Source organism: Mesoplodon bidens, assembly GCF_964165515.1.
Source record: "Mesoplodon bidens genome assembly, chromosome: 11".
NCBI lineage: Eukaryota > Metazoa > Chordata > Mammalia > Artiodactyla > Ziphiidae > Mesoplodon > Mesoplodon bidens.
In genome coordinates, this window is record NC_138167.1 from 61957283 (window position 1) to 61975866 (window position 18584).

The 18584-nt window shown below is 47.1% G+C and overlaps 1 long non-coding RNA gene across 1 annotated transcript in view; it reads left to right on the plus strand.

The window, feature by feature from the left end:
- LOC308625404 overlaps positions 1–17910 on the plus strand; it is a 44589-nt gene extending 26679 nt beyond the window's left edge. The window contains exons 3-5 of the long non-coding RNA XR_014017093.1: positions 3085–3500; positions 16102–16165; positions 16247–17910. This is a non-coding gene — a long non-coding RNA (uncharacterized lncRNA). The remainder of the gene's footprint in view (positions 1–3084; positions 3501–16101; positions 16166–16246) is intronic.
- The last annotated feature ends 674 nt before the right edge of the window (positions 17911–18584 follow it).

Below are 18584 nucleotides of genomic sequence, written 5' to 3' on the forward strand. Positions count from 1 at the left end.
TGCCCAGTCATCAACTGTGCTAAGATTTTAAAAAATGGATCCTATGCTTTGAGTTTAAAAAAATGTTGAGCAGACGTATGACCTTTATGTTATTTCTGAAAATGGAAGACCGTTGAGACCTCCTTGCAAGCATCACCGTTCTCACAATAACACATTCATCAGTGGAGCCAGTGGTCAGACGGTGGTTAGGCTGTTGGTTGCCTTCCACTAATCCGCGTGATGGTCTTTCATAGAGCTGCCCCTTTGTGAGCCTCCGATTCCTAGCTGTCATTTCTTCCACTCCCCCTGAGTGTCTGCATGTTGAAAGCACCCTGGAGCTGCCTTTTCACTGTGCAAGCGCTTGCTGTCTTAATTAACGTGTCCACGTCTGTCAGGAAGCACAGTGTCCTGTGGCATGTGGCAACATTGATATGGATCGCAGTCTAATTTCGAGCAGCTAAATGTCAGGAGAGCAGAGGCCACCCCCGTTTTTGGACCTTGACTTTGAAGGCAGGTCTTGTTGCTAGGTTCCTCATCCCCTCTACCTGCTCCCACGGAGCCGAAGAGAAATCCCCCACAGCTGGAAGAAGTCAGCACACCATGGCGGCTTCCCTTCGCTTCCTTGGACAATGGGAGAAAGTAGTTATTGTTGGCAGCTCCCGAGGCAGCCATTCTTCCTGGGTAGAAATAAGAGGAGGTATCATTTCAACAGGATCTTGAAATATGGGTAAACGTTATCAAATATGGAAAGGGGTGTTTTCAGGGGGTTCCACTTCTGGCTATGAAGGGTACTTACAACAGACCAACCTTCCTACCATGAGCAATCATAAGAGCTGGATAGAGCTTCCCTGGTGGCGCAGTGGTTGAGAGTCGCCTGCTGATGCAGGGGACACGGGTTCGTGCCCCGGTCCGGGAAGATCCCACATGCTGCGGAGCGGCTGGGCCCGTGAGCCGTGGCCACTGAGCCTGCGCGTCCGGAGCCTGTGCTCCGCAACGGGAGAGGCTACAACAGTGAGAGGCCCGAGTACCGCAAAAAAAAAAAAAAAAAAAAAAAGCTGGATAAAATACCAGACACCTGTTTGAAGGCATTGGTGAGTAACCAAGGCAATGAGGATATGGTCTCTGCTTCTCTCTTCAGGGCATTGATCATTCGTGGCATGGAACCCAGAGGCAGAAGTACTGCCCAGAGCTTCCTGCAGTCTCAAGGTGCTGGGGATACACTGAAGTCCACTGCCACCAAAGCAGTGAGGATGTGATAAAAGATTGTGAATGGGGACATGTTTTACAATCCCAGTTTGTCACTTAATTAACAATAAATGAGAAATAAAACTGTTCAGTAAGGTACTTGCTCAGCAGCCCATGCCTTCCCCTCCCTGGACAGACAAATCTTCATCAGAAAGTTCTTGATGGGTGTGGAATCAAATTCTGGTGAGGGTAGAGTTGCATGTTTCCAGTCCAATGCAGTCAGCCTGACACAAGGGCTGGCTGCTCCATGATGGGTGGCTCAAGCCCTAGAACAGGCACCCTGTCCCTGGACAGGCACCACTGATTTGACTCTTTGGTCTCCCCTTTTCTCTCTTTTCTATGATCATGATTCTTTTAGTTTGCACAGAATTCCTTCAAATAGGGTAAAATATGATTAATTTGGTTTCTGCTCACTAACTTACACTCACATTTGAGTCCTATCTCTCTGAGACTCCGGGGTGTGCTGAAGCCACCTCGTACTGGCTTGCAAGAACTGACTGTGCATGTCTCTTCCCAACTCTGCAGCCAATTATTTTGAGTTAGTAGCTTGAATTGGCCGTGGTGGAGCATTGACACCATGGAAGCTGTAAATATTACAAACCAAGACTTCTTCCCAGAGAGCCCATTGAACATTTACCAGCACACCACTGCCCAGACTTCTTCATTGGTGTTTGGGGGGATATTCCAAAATCTTGGGTCTCACATTTCTAGAAATTCCCTGATCACTCCTGCAAACCCTTCATGTTATCATTGCCCAAGGGTTCAAGGGTATATCTTGGAGAGCAGCCTCATTCCTCTTATCTCTGGATTCCCGGGGGAACATTTTACATTTGCCCCATGAACCAGCAAAGGCCAGACTGTGAACAGCCTTGAAGAGCAGTATAAGACGAGTGACAAAGGAAGATGAGCTCGGAAGCTGCTGTACCGTCTGGGGAACGGTGACAGAGGCCTGCATGGGATGCACACGCATCTACTGCCTGGATGGCCATTTCATTTGAGAGCAATCCCATTCTACCACTTGAGGAAACATTCTCCCAGAATGACTGAGAATCTCGAGGATTCTCAGGATGCCACTATACATCAATCCATTGACACTTCTCTCTCCACACCTGTCTTCCAAATTAGTCAATGTTTTCAGGGCCCTTGAATCCCAGGAGATAGATATTTTTCAGAAACAGACCCTTGGGTTTGTTATGCAAAAACTAAGTCAAATCAACCATCCAGAGGACAGAAAATCTTTGGTCATGGAGTGACAACTGTCGATGAGAAGAATTCATGGTTTTTACTGTGTTTATTTATACATGAGCATCTCAGATGACTATTCTTATTAATCTACATCAAAAGTCTATTTCTTGTAACCTGAGATTTTTCCCTGTTAAGCCCTGTAATGATGGTGTCCTGAGCAAGAAAGTTTTTTGTCTTGTCTTGTTTGGTTTTGTTTTGCCTCAGAGCGTAGCCTAAAGTACAGTTCTGATTGCCTTGTAAATAGGATGTTCCTTGAGTAATTATCTCAGTGACCACGGGTGGTTGTAGTTGATTCAGAAAAGTCTCCTTTTGGAGACAGAGTCTGTTCACGCTTCCCATTAAGTCATGAAGACCAAACCCAAGAGTGAGTTTGAATACTTACTCAATGTTCACGCAGGGTGATTTGATGGCAGCAAAGAGGACTGAGAAAAATAAACAGCCATCAGCACAGAAGAACCTCATTAAATCAGCTGATGAGAGCTTGTAGCTTCTCATATTTACAGTAACATGACAGTGTATAAATCAGCATCCTTCTCGAAGGCCAGACCCTCCAAAGAAATGGGCTTTTAAAACAGGAAGATGCAGAGCTAACATATTCATATACTTTCTTTTCAGAGGATACCTACCTGTGCAGTCCTCTAAGCTCTTCCAAAGATTCTTCACCTGCGTTGTTTGTTTTGTTTTGTTTGTTTGTTTGTTTTTGGCTGCACCACGCGGCACGTGGGATCTTAGTTCCCTGACCAGGGATCAAACCCGCACCCCCTGCAGTGGAAGCCTGGAGTCATAACCACTGGACCACCAGGGAAGTGCTAGCTACGTTATTTTATTGAAATTCTTATAACACATGAGGGGATGAGATGGGCAGACTATGTTGTATTTCTGTCTTCTCTCACCTGCAGGAGATGCTGAGGTTCCAAGAATGATGATGCTGGATCAAGGTGGCCCAGCAGGAGAACCACAGTAATTCAGGTTCAAGATTCTCAGCTTGGCATTTATCGTGCTGACTGCGAGGCTCATGGCAATTTATTTTTGTGAGTGAAACGTACTTAGCTATAGGTGGATGTTGACTTTTAATAAAGATGGTGATAGAAGTAGCAAAAACAGGGGTCTGGTGTGGTTGGGATTGGGGGACTGACACTGAGGCTGGTGTGGCGGCTTGTCCCAGCAATGGCTCCGACGGACCCCACGCCTGGAATTCACCCCCTGCCTGGGCACCTCCCACTCTGGCCCTGTGACTCACTTTAACCCATACAGCGGGGCCCAAGGGATGCTGCACCAATTCTGGGTCTAAGCCTTAAAGATGTTTTTGCACTTTTGGGAGCCCCAAGCTGCCATGTAAAAAGCCCAGTTACCCGGAGAGACCACGTGAAGAAGCCACATTGAGAGGGAGAAGCCCTGAGGCTACAAGGGGAGAGAGGGAGAGAGAGACAGACAGACGGACTGACAGGAGAAGGAGGGAGCCCCAGATGAGCCCACCCAGCATTCCGGTTGTCCCAGCCATGGCACTGGACACATGGGAAAAGCCACAGCAGAGGTTTCAGCCCCTGCTGCCATCTGACAGCAGCTGCATCCATCAGAGACCCCAAGGGAAACTGGCAAAAAAACTGTTCAGCTGAGCTCTCGTTAATCCCAGATCATGAGAAACAAAGAAATAGTTATTGTTTTAAGCCAATAAGTTTTGGGGTGGTTGTTATGCAGCAAGAGATACACAAAACAGCCAGAGGAGATTCCATGTATTCATTCGTTCACTCGTTGGTCATTTACTAATCTACTATGCTCCCATCACTTTCCCTTCTTGTTGCTTTCATCTAGCAGCATTCCAATCATTTCCCTTCGTGCAGCTTTAGCACCCGGCTGTCTGTCTTCCTCTACACCAGCTGGAATTTTTTTTTTTTTTTTTGCGGTACGCGGGCCTCTCACTGTTGTGGCCTCTCCCGTTGCGGAGCACAGGCTCCGGACACGCAGGCTCAGCGGCCATGGCTCACGGGCCCAGCCGCTGTGCGGCATGTGGGATCTTCCCAGACCGGGGCACGAACCCGCGTCCCCTGCATCGGCAGGCAGACTCTCAACCACTGCGCCACCAGGGAAGCCCTGGAATTTTTATAGGGATTCCACTGACTCTGTAGATGGGGACTGTTGCCATTCTAACAGTATTAGGTCTTCCAATCCGTGAGTACGGCTGTTTTTCCATTTATTTAGCTCTTCTCTAATTTCTTCCAACAATGTTACATAGTTTTAAGTGTTTAAGGCTTACACATCTTTTGTTAAATTTCTTCCTAAGGATTTTATTCTTATTGATGCTGTTGTAATTGCAATTGTCTTTGTCTCATTTTCAGATTTTTCACTGGTTGGTAGTGTATAGATATACAGTAGATTTTTGTACATTCGTCTTGTATACTGTAGCTTTGCTGAACTTGTTTATTAGTTCTAATAGTTTTTGTGGATTCCTTAGGATTTTCTACATATAAGATCATGTTTGTGAATACAAATAGTTTTACCCTTTCATTTCATTTCCTTTTAAAAAAAAAAAAAAAGATTTATTGGGCTTCCCTGGCAGTGCAGTGGTTAAGAATCCTTCTGCCAACGCAGAATGTGTCAGGTCTTCATTGCAGCACGCGGGATCTTCGTTGAGGCATGAGGGATCTTGAGTTGCAGCGTGCGGGCCCTTTGTTTTGGCGCGCCAGCTTCTCTCTAGTTGTGGTGCTCAGACTCCAGGATGCGTGGACTCTGTAGTAGTGGCGCGCGGGTTTCAGAGCGCGTGGGCTCTGTAGTTTGCGGCACACAGGCTCTCTAGTTGAGGCACATGAGCTCAGTAGTTGCGGTGCACTGGTTTAGTTGCCCCCCAGCATGTGGGGTCTTAGTTCACTGACCGGGGATTGAACCCACATCCCCTGCATTGTAAGGCGGATTCTTTACCACTGGACCACCAGGGAAGTCCCATACCCTTTCATTTCTGATCTGAATGGCTTTTATTTCTTTTTATTGCCTAACTTCCCTGCCTGGAACCTCTAGTAAAAATGTTGAAAGGAGGTAGCAAGGGAAAACATCCCAGTTTTGTTCCTGACCCTGGGGGAATCCTAGGGGGATTCAGCCTTTCGTCATTAAGTCTGATGTAACTGTGGGTTTTTCACTGATACTCTTTATCAAGTTGAGGAAGTTCCTTTCTATTCTCAGTTTGCCAAACATTTTTATAAAAAAGTGAATTTTGTCAAATGCCTTTTCTGTGTTTATTGAGATGATCGTGTGTTTTTTGTCCTTTATTCTGTTGATACGATATATTAATTGATTTTGAGATGTTAAAACAAACTTGCATTCCTGGGATAAGAATCCCAATTGATTCTGGGATAAATCCCATTTTGGTCATGGTGCATAATCCATTTTATATGTTTCTGGATTCAATTTGCCAGTGTTTTGTTGAGGACTGTTACATAATATTCAAAAGAGACATGGGTCTATAGTTTTCTATTCTCGGGATGTCTTTGACTGGTTTTAATATTATGGTGATACTGGCCTCATGGAATGAGGTGGGTACTTCTTTTTCATTTATTTACCGCAGCTCTCAAATGGGAACTCAGAACTGCCAGACAATCCTGCTACACTTGCCTAGTAAATTTACTTTCATACTATTATGTAGCTTTTCATCTGTCCTTATATCTAACACTACTTAGTTGATGACTGCCTCATGTTTTATGGAGAACAGAGATGTAATTAAATGAGAACTGCCCCATTTCCCACACCCAGAGTTACCAAGTCTCAGCATCCTTTGCCATGGTTGACTGCTCTCTCCTTGAAATACTTCCTTCTGGAGGCCACTATGATACTGCACTTGTCTGGATCCCTTCCTGCCTCAGAGATTGCCCCTTCTCCACCAGATCTCTAAATGTTGGAGTTCCCTAGGGCTCTGCCCTCTGCTCTTTCCTCTTTTTTTACCTACACTCTCCAGTGATCTCATGTATCCCTTTAACTTTGACTCAAAAATGTATATGTCCTGCCCTGACCTTTCTCAGGAATTCTAGACTCATATCCAACTGCCTTCTCATTATTGCCATTTGGATGTCTAAAGGCTTCTCAAAGTTAATGCTGCCAACACCCAACTGTTTCTCCCCTGCACCAGCCCCATCCTGCAGCTGCTTCTCTCCTAGCCTCCCCTGTCCCTGTGGACAGCACTGCCACTAGCTAGGGCATCTTTGATTCGTCCCTTTCTCTCAGATCCCTTTTTTTTTTTTTGAGGTACGTGGGCTTCTCACTGCTGTGGCCCCTCCCATTGTGGAGCACAGGCTCCCAACGCACAGGCCCAGCGGCCATGGCCCACGGGCCCAGCCGCTCCACGGCACGCGGGATCCTCCCGGACCGGGGCATGAACCCGCGTCCCCTGCATCGGCAGGCGGACCCTCGACCACTGCGCCACCAGGGAAGCCCCTCAGATCCCATTTTTAAACAGAAAAATTCTGGTTGACTCCACACCGAAACATAACCTGCCGTATTCAGCTACTTTTATCCATTTCCTCTGCTTAAAGATTCCCTGATTTGCTTCCTCTCACACCTATTATCTCTGAATGCAACTTGCTCTTTTTGGTGCACTGATGAACTTTCCTTCCTCCCTCCCTCCCTCTCTTCCTTCCTTCCTCTCTTTCTTTCTGAAACAAAAGTCAACTTGGGGTCTTGCCTTAAAAAAATATATATATGAATACAAATACTACTATCTTTTTATCAGGAAATAGAATGTCTGGACAGGGATGCCATATACAGGTTGTGCACTGCACAAGTCCCAGGGTGCAAAATGGCACGGTGGTGGTATTCAACAGCCCTGTACTTATGTATTTTTTTATGAATATATCTTTTTTATTATTTATTATTTTATTATTTATTTATTTATGGCTGGGTTGGGTCTTCGTTGCTGCACGCAGGCTCTCTCTAGTTGTGGACAGCAGGGGCTACTCTTTGTTGCAGTGCATGGGCTTCTCATTGTGGCGGCTTCTCTTGTTGTGGAGCACGGGCTCTAGGCGCGCAGGCTCAGTAGTTGTGGCACATGGGCTCAATAGTTGTGGCTTGTGGGCTCTGGAGTGCAGGCTCAGTAGTTGTGGTGCATGGGCTTAGTTGCTCTGTGGCATGTGGGATCTTCCTGGACAAGGGATCGAACCTGTGTCCCCTGCACTGGCAGGCAGATTCTTAACCACTGCTCCACCAGGGAAGTCCTGTATTTTTTTAATTGATAACTTTTATTGTGGCAAAATATAACAAAAATTGATCATTTTAACCATTTTTAAGTGTACAATGCAGTGTCATTAAGTACATTCGCAATATTGTACAATCTTACCACTCTCCATTTCCAGAATTTTTAAATCTGCCCAAACAGAAACTCTCTCCCCATTAAACACTCCCTCTCCATTCCCCCTCCCCCAGCCCCTGGCAACCTCTATTAAACTTTCTGTCTCTATGAATTCGCCGATTATAGGACCTATAGAAATGGAATCATACGTTTGTCCTTTTCTGTCTGCTTTATTTTTATGCATTCTTTTGTATTTTTCCATCCTTGAAGTGTTTCGTTTGAAAGTTAAAATTTCAAAGCATTATTTAACTAGCACACAGGTTAACATTCTACCTTTGAACAAATTTAGTTCAAGATATTTTTGAAACTAGTTTATCTTATCTTTTCTTTATAGTTTATCTTTTTCATTTATCTTGTCTTTTTTTGCAGATTACTTAGCTGTAAAATGTAGTTTGTCTCATAGGGTCTCTTAATATTACGTTTTTTTGAAAAGAAGACATTCTACCATGATAAAAATTCTTTGTTTGGTCAAACTTTAGTCAGGCTCCTAAACCTCCTTCTAGGCCAATCTGGGGGTCCCTGTTAAATCTAGCTTTGGCAAGCACCCTGCTAAGTTGATTTAACCAGAACCCCCATCCTTGATACTTGATCACCCTCGATAATCTGATCTGGTTCCTCACCACCCCCCCACCCCCTGGCTCCACACCAGGTGATGCCTAAACAGGCTGGCCTGTCTTCAGCAAGAATCCTGTTAGGTTGGCTTCGCCAGAATCCCCCTTACCCCTGATGTTTCCTCTTATTCATTTTCCATCCACTGACTCCTACCTCTCCTTGGCTCTAAATCCCCACCTGCCTACCCTGTATTCAGAGCAGAGCCCAACCTCTTTCCCCTGACTGCAGAATCCCATTGCAGTGGTCCCTGTACATATCATGATGGTCCTGAATAAAGCCTGCCCTACCGTCTTTAACAAGTGTCTCTGAATAATTTTTTAACAATCATTGCAAATTAAGTGCATGGCAAAGTCTTTAATATAAAAAGAAATGTATGTGGGGGACTTCCCTGGTGACACAGTGGTTAAGAATCTGCCTGCCAATGCAGGGGACACAGGTTCAAGCCCTGGTCTAGGAAGATCCCACATGCCGTGGAGCACCTAAGCCCATGAGCCAAAACTACTGGGCCTGCGCTCTAGAGCCTGTGAGGCACAACTGCTGAGACCACGTGCCACAACTACTGAAGCCTGCGCGCCTAGAGCCTGTGTTCTGCAACAAGACAAGAAACCACAATGAGAAGCCCACGCACCGCAACGAAGAGTAGCCCCCCACTCGCCGCAACTAGAGAAAGCCCGCACTCAGCAATGAAGACCCAATGCAGCCAAAAATTTAAAAAATAAATAAATTTATTTTTAAAAAAAAGAATTGTATGTGACTTTCGTCAACCATTTTTCTTTTCTTTGTGACCATAGCAGGGGTTTAGATTTTATTTCAAGTGTTTTTTCCCATTCACACCAAGACCAGATATCCCCCCTCCGCCGCCCTGCCTTTTTTCTTTTTCCACTGATTTCCAATCTAAGCCAATCAGAGTTCATACTTTCTGCCAGAAAAATCCAATCAACTCTCCCTGCTTTGCAGCCAGACCCAGTCAGCTCTGCCTTGGTGACCAGGTTAGCCGCAGGCCTCAGGAGAGAGAGGGTGAGAACAGAAGGTCCCTCATCATGGGCTTCACGCATTGCTCTTGAAGGGCACTGCCAAGTTTGTCCTGAGCATCCTTCCCCTGCCCCACACTGCTGCCCCCCCACCCTTTCTCCCAAGACTGAAGACAGCCAGTCTCCTGACTTTGCCATCTTTTGGAGAAAGGAAAGAACAGTCTCACATACTTCTTGTTCAGGATTATAGGTTTAAAATCAGCTTGGATTTGCTGCTTCTGGACTTTTCTCCTCTTTCCCTGCCTGCTAGTCTTTGTGCTGGGAGCTATCAGGACAGAGTCTGCCTCAGTCCTGATGATGGTAATGGTGATGATGGTGATGGTGGTGGTGGTGGTGATGATGGTGGTGATGATGAGACGATGATGATGGTGATGATGATGATGATGATGATGGTGGTGGTGGTGATGAGATGATGATGATGGTGAAGATGGTGATGATCATGGTGATGATGGTGGTGATGAGATGATGATGGTGATGATGATAATGATGGTGATGATCATGGTGATGATGATGATGGTGGTGATGAGATGATGGTGATGATGATGATGATGGTGGTGATGGTGGTGTTGATCATGGTGATGGTGATGATGGTGGTGATGGTGGTGATGATGGTGATGATGATAGTGATGATGATGATGGTGATGGTGGTGATGATGGTAGTGACGAGCTAAGATATGTGAAGCCCTCTCCACCTCTACATGTTGGCTCATGTAATCCTCATAACAACCTGAAAGGGTAAGGAAACTGAGGCATGAGATACTGAGCTGATTGCCCTTGTCACAGTTGAGTATCTGAGGCCGTGTCTGAGCTGCAGCTGGCATCTGGAGCCTGCACTCTGAGCCACAGGAAACTCTCTGGGACCTGCTCCCAGTCTAGCACTGAATCTTTGTTTAGTGGATGCCTGAGCCAAGGTCCTTAAATATCACTCTCCCTTGTTGGAGAAGAACCACTGAGGCCATTTAAGCATTGGCACATTTGCAACCACTTCAAGTAATTTTATTTGTCATGGAACGTCAACTTTTACATGATGTGTGCACAATATCTACTCACTATGATCCTTAAATCAATAAATACAGTGTATTTAAATTGATAAATAGAATGTATTCAAATATAATATAAATAAACACAATGTATCCAGATACATAGTAAACAAACAGTGTATTTAAATCAATGAATGAAATGATTAAGGGACCCTAAATGGACACTTACCTGGTTCCAGAGGGTTCTCTAGTTTCAATACTTTCCAGCTAGAAATTCTGAGAGGTAGTCTACACAGTCATTGTATTTCAGTTACTTTCACATTTTCTTGGTGCTTCCAAGAACTTTCTCTGAACTTCTCAGGCCCCTTATCATTCCCTATAGAATTGTAGTTATTTTTTAATTAATTAATTAATTAATTTATTAATTTATTTATTTATGGCTGTGTTGGGTCTTTGTTGCTGTGTGTTGGGCTTTCTCTAGTTTTGGCGAGCAGGGGCTGCTCTTTGTTGCAGTGCGCGGGCTTCTCATTGCGGTGGCTTCTCTTGTTGCAGACAACGGGCTCTAGGCACATGGGCTCAGTAGTTGTGGCACACAGGCTCTAGAGCGCAGGCTCAGTAGCTGTGGCACATGGGCTTAGTTGTGTCACAGCATGTGGGATCTTCCCGGACCGGGGCTCGAACCTGTGTCTCCTGCATAGGCAGGTGGATTCTTAACCACTGCGCCACCAGGGAAGTCTGAGAATTGTAGTTATTTATGTGCCAATTTCATCTCTAAGTGTCTCGAGGTCAGGCTTGATCTTTGAGTCATCCGTCCATCCTCCTTTCCACCCACTAGACCCATCCTTCCCCACGTGGCGTCTAGCACCATCCCTTACCCGTTGTTAGGACTCAGTACATATTTGATGTTTGAAAGAATGAACAGTCCTCTAAGACATTGCCTGATGGAAGAGATCCAAGTACACACACCCAAGCTTGTCTCCATGGTGCAAATCAGGATCACTCAGGATTTCTCTATTGATCTTTCACTGTATCCAAAAGGGCTAGACCATGAAGGCAAAGCAGTTACTTTCATTAGAGTCCAAATGAGACTAGTGAAGTTTTACGGATATTTGAAAAAAGACATTTAGTTCAAACAAGGAATGTCTAGCTCTCATTTCCATCACCACAATCACTGTCCATGAGTCAATGTTGGGTTTCAGCCTCCATGACCCTGAGATTGTTTCAGTGGCCCCTCCATCCCTGTGCACTGGTCAGTTGCTGTTCCACAGCCTCAGTTCTGAATCACCTGAAGCTCATGATATACAAGTTCCCATTCGATGGGCTAAGTGTCTTTTCTGCAGGGAGGTAATACATCCCTCAATTACAGTTGTCATGATTTCTTAAGTAACTCTATGGATACCGGGACTCAATTCTGGATACGTAGGGAATGGCTGTGGTCTCTAACCCTCGAATTTATATTTTCATTGGGAATATTTAAAAGTGACAGTAGAAGTTAAACGACAGTCTGAGTTTAGCAATGATAGAAGGCAAGAGCAAAACTGTATCCCGGGATGGGGCGAGATGAACTCATCACTGGCAGGTCTTGGAATTCAGAGGACGGGAAAGTGACTCTGGGCTGAGCTTGTGTGGGAAGGCTTCGCCCAGAAGAGGATGATCTTGTACTGCCCTGTCACCAGTGGTAGCAGCGTGCCAGGCTCTCGGTGCGGCAACCAGGCCATTGGTCAGCAGGCTGACCTCCCTCAAGCTCAGTAGCCAGGCTGTTACAGTTACGGTGGGAATCGATGTACCGAATGATTTATACCTTCCATTCCCCAAACCAATGCTTTTCCTATTTCTTCTCATTATTTGCTGAATCGATGTGCTAATTAGTAGCTGTCACTTCATTTCTGAAAATTATGACAGAGCTAAAACTGAATGATTACCAAGATACACTAATTACATCTCAAGGGATGTGCCCAAGATGTTTAGACTATCTTTTCTCCTCCTTTGTTGCCTTTCCCTAGTGCGTAACTTTGCTCTAATCACTTTTGAAGGAAGCAAGTCACATCACAACTCTAGCACCTTGGGGTTTGTATGTGTAAGAGCTAAGAGGGGGATTAGATTCTGTTAGAGTGGCTGGCAGTCTTTGAAATGAGGTGTATCAAGGCCTGGCCCATTTTCTTCCCCACATGCTAACTGCACATTGGCACGAGGGATAAAATAGGGCAGACTATTTTAGGGTAGGCTTGGTATGCCCTTTCCAGCTCCTGATTCAGGGCATGGACTCTTTCAACCCGAAAGGAAGGGATTAAGGTGGTAGAAACAGCTCATGTACCAGCAAAAACTTGGAGCGCCATCTTTGGTACATGGTCAGCCAGCTTCTGTACCAAGACCCCACCGCATCAGTATCTTTGGACTTCCCATCATACAAGTGGCCACATTTAACATTTGAGTTGATAGTTAGGGATTAAAGAACCTGGGTGGAACCGAAGTGGATCAGATTTCTCATATTTTTGTTCTGATTTTCACTAAATAGAATTAGGCTGAGTTTGTTGCTGCTGGCTTCCTGCCTTTCCCTCAGTCCTTGTCTCTACATACTGAGAGCTGCTGACCAGAGGCCCCTGAGACTCAAGTCCTGATGCCTTTTTCCCCGGGCTCTGAGACTGTACTGGGCCTGGCCACTGGACAAGCCAAGCGGGAAGTGCAGGGGAGTTAATGCCCCAGAAGCAGCCCTCAGCTGTTGTTGATGGGGCGCAGGTGAAGCCTAGCTTCTGTGCTACCCAGCAGAGGAACTCCGAATGCTGTCTCAGGAGCCTAGTAAAAAGATATATTTCTTTTTTCAGGAATTTGATAAAATGATAAGATTTCATCAGCAGTCACCCAATGTTCAGCAACTGTCCATTAATAGTCTGCTCTGTGCCTGGAACTGCTCTGGGCGCTGTGAGTGTGGTGGGAACTGAGACATAGAGGGTTCTTACCTTCATGGAGTTTACATTCTAGGCAGGGCAGAGCCACAGTCAACAAGTAAATAAATAAACAAGTAAATAAATAAATGAACATGCTGTAATAAGTGCTATAAAGGTTATAAGACATGATCAGCTCTTGGTTATTTCATTCACTGGACAAATATTTATTGAGCTCTGTATGACTGTATGCCAGGTACTGCATTGGGCCTTGGTGACATGGTGCAGACAGGACAGAACAGGTCCCTGAACTCATGGAGATGTTGTGTCTGGTTGGGAAAGATGCAGCAAATACATGAATAGATGTAACAACTGCAGATGGCCAGCTGCTATGAAGGAAGGAAATGGAGTGGTATCTTGGAACCACCCCATTAGGTGGTTCCAAGGTGGAAATTAGGAAATTTCCAAGAATTTCCTGATTCTTGGAAAATGCAAAGAATTAGGAAACGACTTACTCTGAGAGCTCACTCTGGCTGACAGGTGGGCATATTTCAGCAGAGGTGGCTTGTGAGGGGGTGGAGAGGTGGGGTGGGCAACTTAGAGTGCTTCTCACAGCAAGTGCAAAGGCCCTGAGGTGGGAAAGGGCTTGGCGTGTGTGGTGAGAAGAAAGGAGGCTATGTGACTGCCACCTGCTGAGCCAGGGAAGGGGGGAAAGGAGCAGTTGGAAGCTGGGGAGAAGCCTGGTCGCTCGGCCCCTGGTGGGCCACGGGGAGGGGCTTGAATTTTATCCTAGTAATTATCTGGAGAGCTCCTGGAGAACTGAAGGGAGGAAAATGACACAGTATGACTTATGTTTTTAAAAGCTTGCTCGCTGCTACCTGGGAAACGGCGGGTTGTGAGGTGAGACAGGAAGCCGCCATGAGGTCAGGAGGTTATGACAGTGACCCAGGCAAGACCTTCACCGAGCGTATTGTTTTTGAGGTTCATCCATGTTGTAGCAAATGTCAGTACTTCATTCCTTTGTATTGAGGAATGTCTGGGTACACTTACTGCATCTGGACTTTTGGGTTGTTTCCACTTTGGGGCGATCATGAATATTTTGCTGTTATGAACATTCATGTACAGGGTTCTGTGTGGACGTGTTTCCAGTTCTCTTGGGAGGATAATACTTTCGAACTACTAAGTGATTTCTTTTTTCTTCTCCTGTAATTCTCTTTGTTTGCCCTCCCTCCTACTCAAGCAGCTAGACGACTTGGTAAAACAATCACAGAAACGCTGCCTTATTTTTCTCACTGCATCCACGGGTGGCTGGTGATTTCAGTTGGCCCCATCCATGATATTTCCTTGACCATGTGATGCAGGTGGTGCCTGCCAGGCTTCTCTTTTATAATAAGAGTTATTCCTTTCCCTGGTTTTCTGCCATTTTTGTGGGGAGGTTCTTTGAAACTCTGCAAGGATCTCCATTCATCATTAACTCTTGATGTATTCATTTTACTTATTTATATCTGTATGGATTTACGCTTTCCTATTATAGTCATTGGATTTTAATTATTGGTACCATTATTTATTTTTATGCTCAAATCATCCTAGATTTGGCCAATGGCAGCCTTTTCAGAAGTAGATTCCATATTTGTTGATGCGTCTCTCTCATCCTATAAGCACTTACTCGCTCTCTGGCCTCTTTCCCCTGTGGTGTCTCATTCCAGCCCCATCTTCAAAGAGGACCAACCCCAACGCCAAGGCTCATCAAGCCTCTGCTTTTGTTACACGCTGGTGTCTCATTGGCTAAAGCAAGTCACATGGCCTGGCAGGTGTAAGCATGGGCGGGGCCACGCAGGGGCACAGAGCCCAGGACGGGGGATTCATTGGGAGCCGTCAGTCCTGCAGGCCAATTACAAATGCTAACTGACATCCAGCCACAGTGTTGGGGAGAAAATAAGGAGACGTGTTAGCCGTTAGAGAATGAATGCCCCAACCAAAAGGGCAGCCCCTTTGCAGCTCCAGGTAAACGTTGCCATGTAGGACATAAGCCCAGTGTTGCCAGGTCTTGTGATTTTTTTTCAGAGACACAGAAAATCTAGAGTTATAGACAAAATCCAGATTCTAAAGTGTTGACTCAAATTTTTAATCCCATGTGGGCCAACAAAACCCATCTGTGAGTGGCCTTTGGCACCCGGGACACCTGTCGGCCACCCCGGTGGGTGCACCTTGTGTTTCTAAGCAGTGTCACTGCACCACAGCCCTGTAAGGCAGTGCCATCAGGAATCTTCCCATGGCAAGGGGTGGCATCACCCACCCAGACTTGCTCGGGCCGGAAGGACAGTTATTGGTTCAGTAAAAAGAACTTGCAAGGCTGGCTTTGGTCATGCTGACCTTGGGGCTTAAGTGACGTCCCCAAGACTTGGTCTCTGTCCCTCAGCTCTGTTTTCTCATTCGTTGGCTGCATTCTGAAGCAGGCTTTCTCTGTGCAGCCGCACAATCGGCAGCTCCAGGCTTAGGTGATCCTCTGCGCTTGAGTCCCCCAAAGAGAAATTATCTTTCTCCCAGCATCCAGCTCTGCCCAGCTGACAGGCCCTCCTGCCCCACCAGGGACCACATCTGTCTCTGGCCAGGCTGCCTCATGAGCCCCTGTGACTTGGAGAAGCAGGGACATCCAAGTGGAATTGCATGGAGTGGGTGGCAGGGCTGGGCGGGGTTGGGGGCAGTAACATAGGCGGGGGGGGGGGAATCTGAGAGGGAAGAAAGAACAGGTGTCAGTCGCAGGAGGGAACTCATTATTTCTCGCTTGTTCATCGAAGACAATTTTAGAAAATGCAAAGAATTAGGAAACGACTCACTCTGAGAGGTCACCCTGGCTGACAGGTGGGCATATTTCTTTCTTTCTACCCGGGTGAGCTTCATCCCTGCTGTATGTGTAACTTTGTATCTGCTTTTTTCTCTCAGAATTGTAAGTTCCTCAGGTCTCTGTCTCGAGGATCTTGAGTGGAGCCCGGCCTGGGGTTCCTTGAAGTGTCCCATCTCGGGACAGGGTGACCAGCCCCTGGGGCCAGGTTGAGCTCTCCACGGAGGACCCAGGAGACTCTCTGGTGGGGAATGGAGAGACTGAGGCAAGGAGCCAGGCGGGTCCTGAAACACTTTCAGACAACGCAACCATCGCGACCCCGGCGCTCTTATTCAAGACCACAATCCTGTGTCCATGACCACAGCAGTGGAGCCCGGATGCTTTCTCGTCTGCGTTCTGACGATTACTCTAGACCCACGGGCACAGTCTGTCAATGTGGGAAGGAGGCAGAAGCAAGGGGGCACATGCCTCCTTGGGCAGCTCCTCTGCTTTTTCATTTTTTAAATATTTTAATTTATTTACTTACTTATTTGGCTGCGCTGGGTCTCAGCTGCGGCATGGGGAATCTTCTTTGCGGCGTGTGGGATCTTGTTTCCTGACCAGGGATCGAATCCAGGCCCCCTGCGTTGGGAGCATGGAGTGTTAACCACTGAACCACGAGGGAGGTCCCGCCTCTGCTTTCTTCCTTCACTGGCTGGTGGCAGAAGAGCAGAACATCACCCTGTTTGCTGGCTGGGTGTGTGATCGCTGGGGACCCCCTCACCATGGAAGGCTTTGGGAAGACAGTCTCTGAGTGTTCAATGGTCTCCAGACCGACGGTGAGTCCTGAGCAATGGTTCTGGCACCTGCTTATTAGCCCGTCTATGAAACACACGCTATGTACGCCACGGCACTGAGTGGGTCCCAGGGGGCTAATTGCTTCATTGTGTAAATCCACGCTTAGGGAAGTTTAGCACACACAGACTATGCGCTCAGCCAGCTGAAATGATCCTCTGTTGCTGTTACAGTCAATGGTGAAAATCACACACACCACTTTGAAAAGTGAACGATGTTTTTCACCTGATGGATCATAATAGCTCTGCAGAGTGGTTAAGGCCTGGACCGTCAGTCCATTGAGAGCCTGTGGAAGTGGGGGCGGGGGTAGAAGAGCGAGGCTGGGGGTGAGAAGGGGTGTCCCATCGTGTCACTCCTTCTAGAAAGCCGGCCCGAGAAGAACTGGCAAGCGCTTCTACTGGAACGCCAATCCTTAACTCCGTCTGTACTTTATGGGCTCGTGAACATCCCTGAACCCTCTTCTGTATTTCCACGCACAACTCTTTGTTTGGCTGGCACCCAATTCCCACTCTTTCTCAGTAAACCCTCTGTGATGTGTGTAAAGAACAGAGGAAGGGCCATGTAAGTGTTGATGGTGTAGGCATGCAGCCAGGTCCCTCTGCTTTGAGGTCTAACTCAAGACCCACCTCTGTGAAAGATCCGCAGCCCGCTGATGCTCCCCTTGCCTCCAAATGCTGAGGATGGTGACAGGGCCAACAGTGATGACAATGATGGTGATGACAATGACGATGACGATATGCTGATGACAGCCAACACCCACTCTGTGAGGCCCTGGGACCACCATGTTCTAAATCCTTTATCTGTGTTAATCATCGTAATACAACAGTGCACCAAGCCACTTGATGTCTTTCCTGTTATTTGGATCAGGAAACTGAGGCAGGACAGTCTAAGTGACCTGCCCCAGCCGCACGGCTGGTCGGACGCAGAGTGAAGATCTGGACCCAGGCCACAGGCCTTAGGAGTCCAGCCCAGAACCCAATAGACAGGCTGCCTCTTCGAGGTCACAGCTACTGGTTTGGGCCCCGTATCCCTGCTGGAATCATGAGCTGACTGGCTCCGCTAACGTGCCTTCTTCACTTCTCAAAGCAAAGCCACCTTAGTCTTTGTATTCCCAAAGTGTACACAGTAACTGCTCACTTAGCATCGATCAGCTGGCAAAGACCCCGACGGGCAGATGGTGAAATGCTTTCATTTCACAGTAACAGGCCCTTGTCTGGCTCTCACGTTCTAAAGGGGAACATTGTGGCCCCCTCCCAGGTCCCAGGGGTCAGAAATCCAGGGATGCCTGGTTGGGGGGACAGAGAGGAGGCACACCCCCAGGGGAGGAGGGACAAGAAGGTTCGTCCCTGGGAGGAGAGCTCTGGGGGTGGGGCAAAGGCGAGACCAGGTCTCCCAGGGCCCAGTGTGGGAGCTGCAGGGTTGGCAGGACCTCTGCAGAGTCCGGTCCCGGTCAGCTGACTGGGACTGTTAGCCTGACTTGTCCTCAGGTGACAGCAGCCTGGAGGGCAAGAGAGACCCTGGGAACAGGAGGGCAGGGAGGCCGGCCCGAGGAGCCTGCCAGGCCACCCGCCCGGTGTTTGGAAGGAATGTGTCGCACCTAATGGG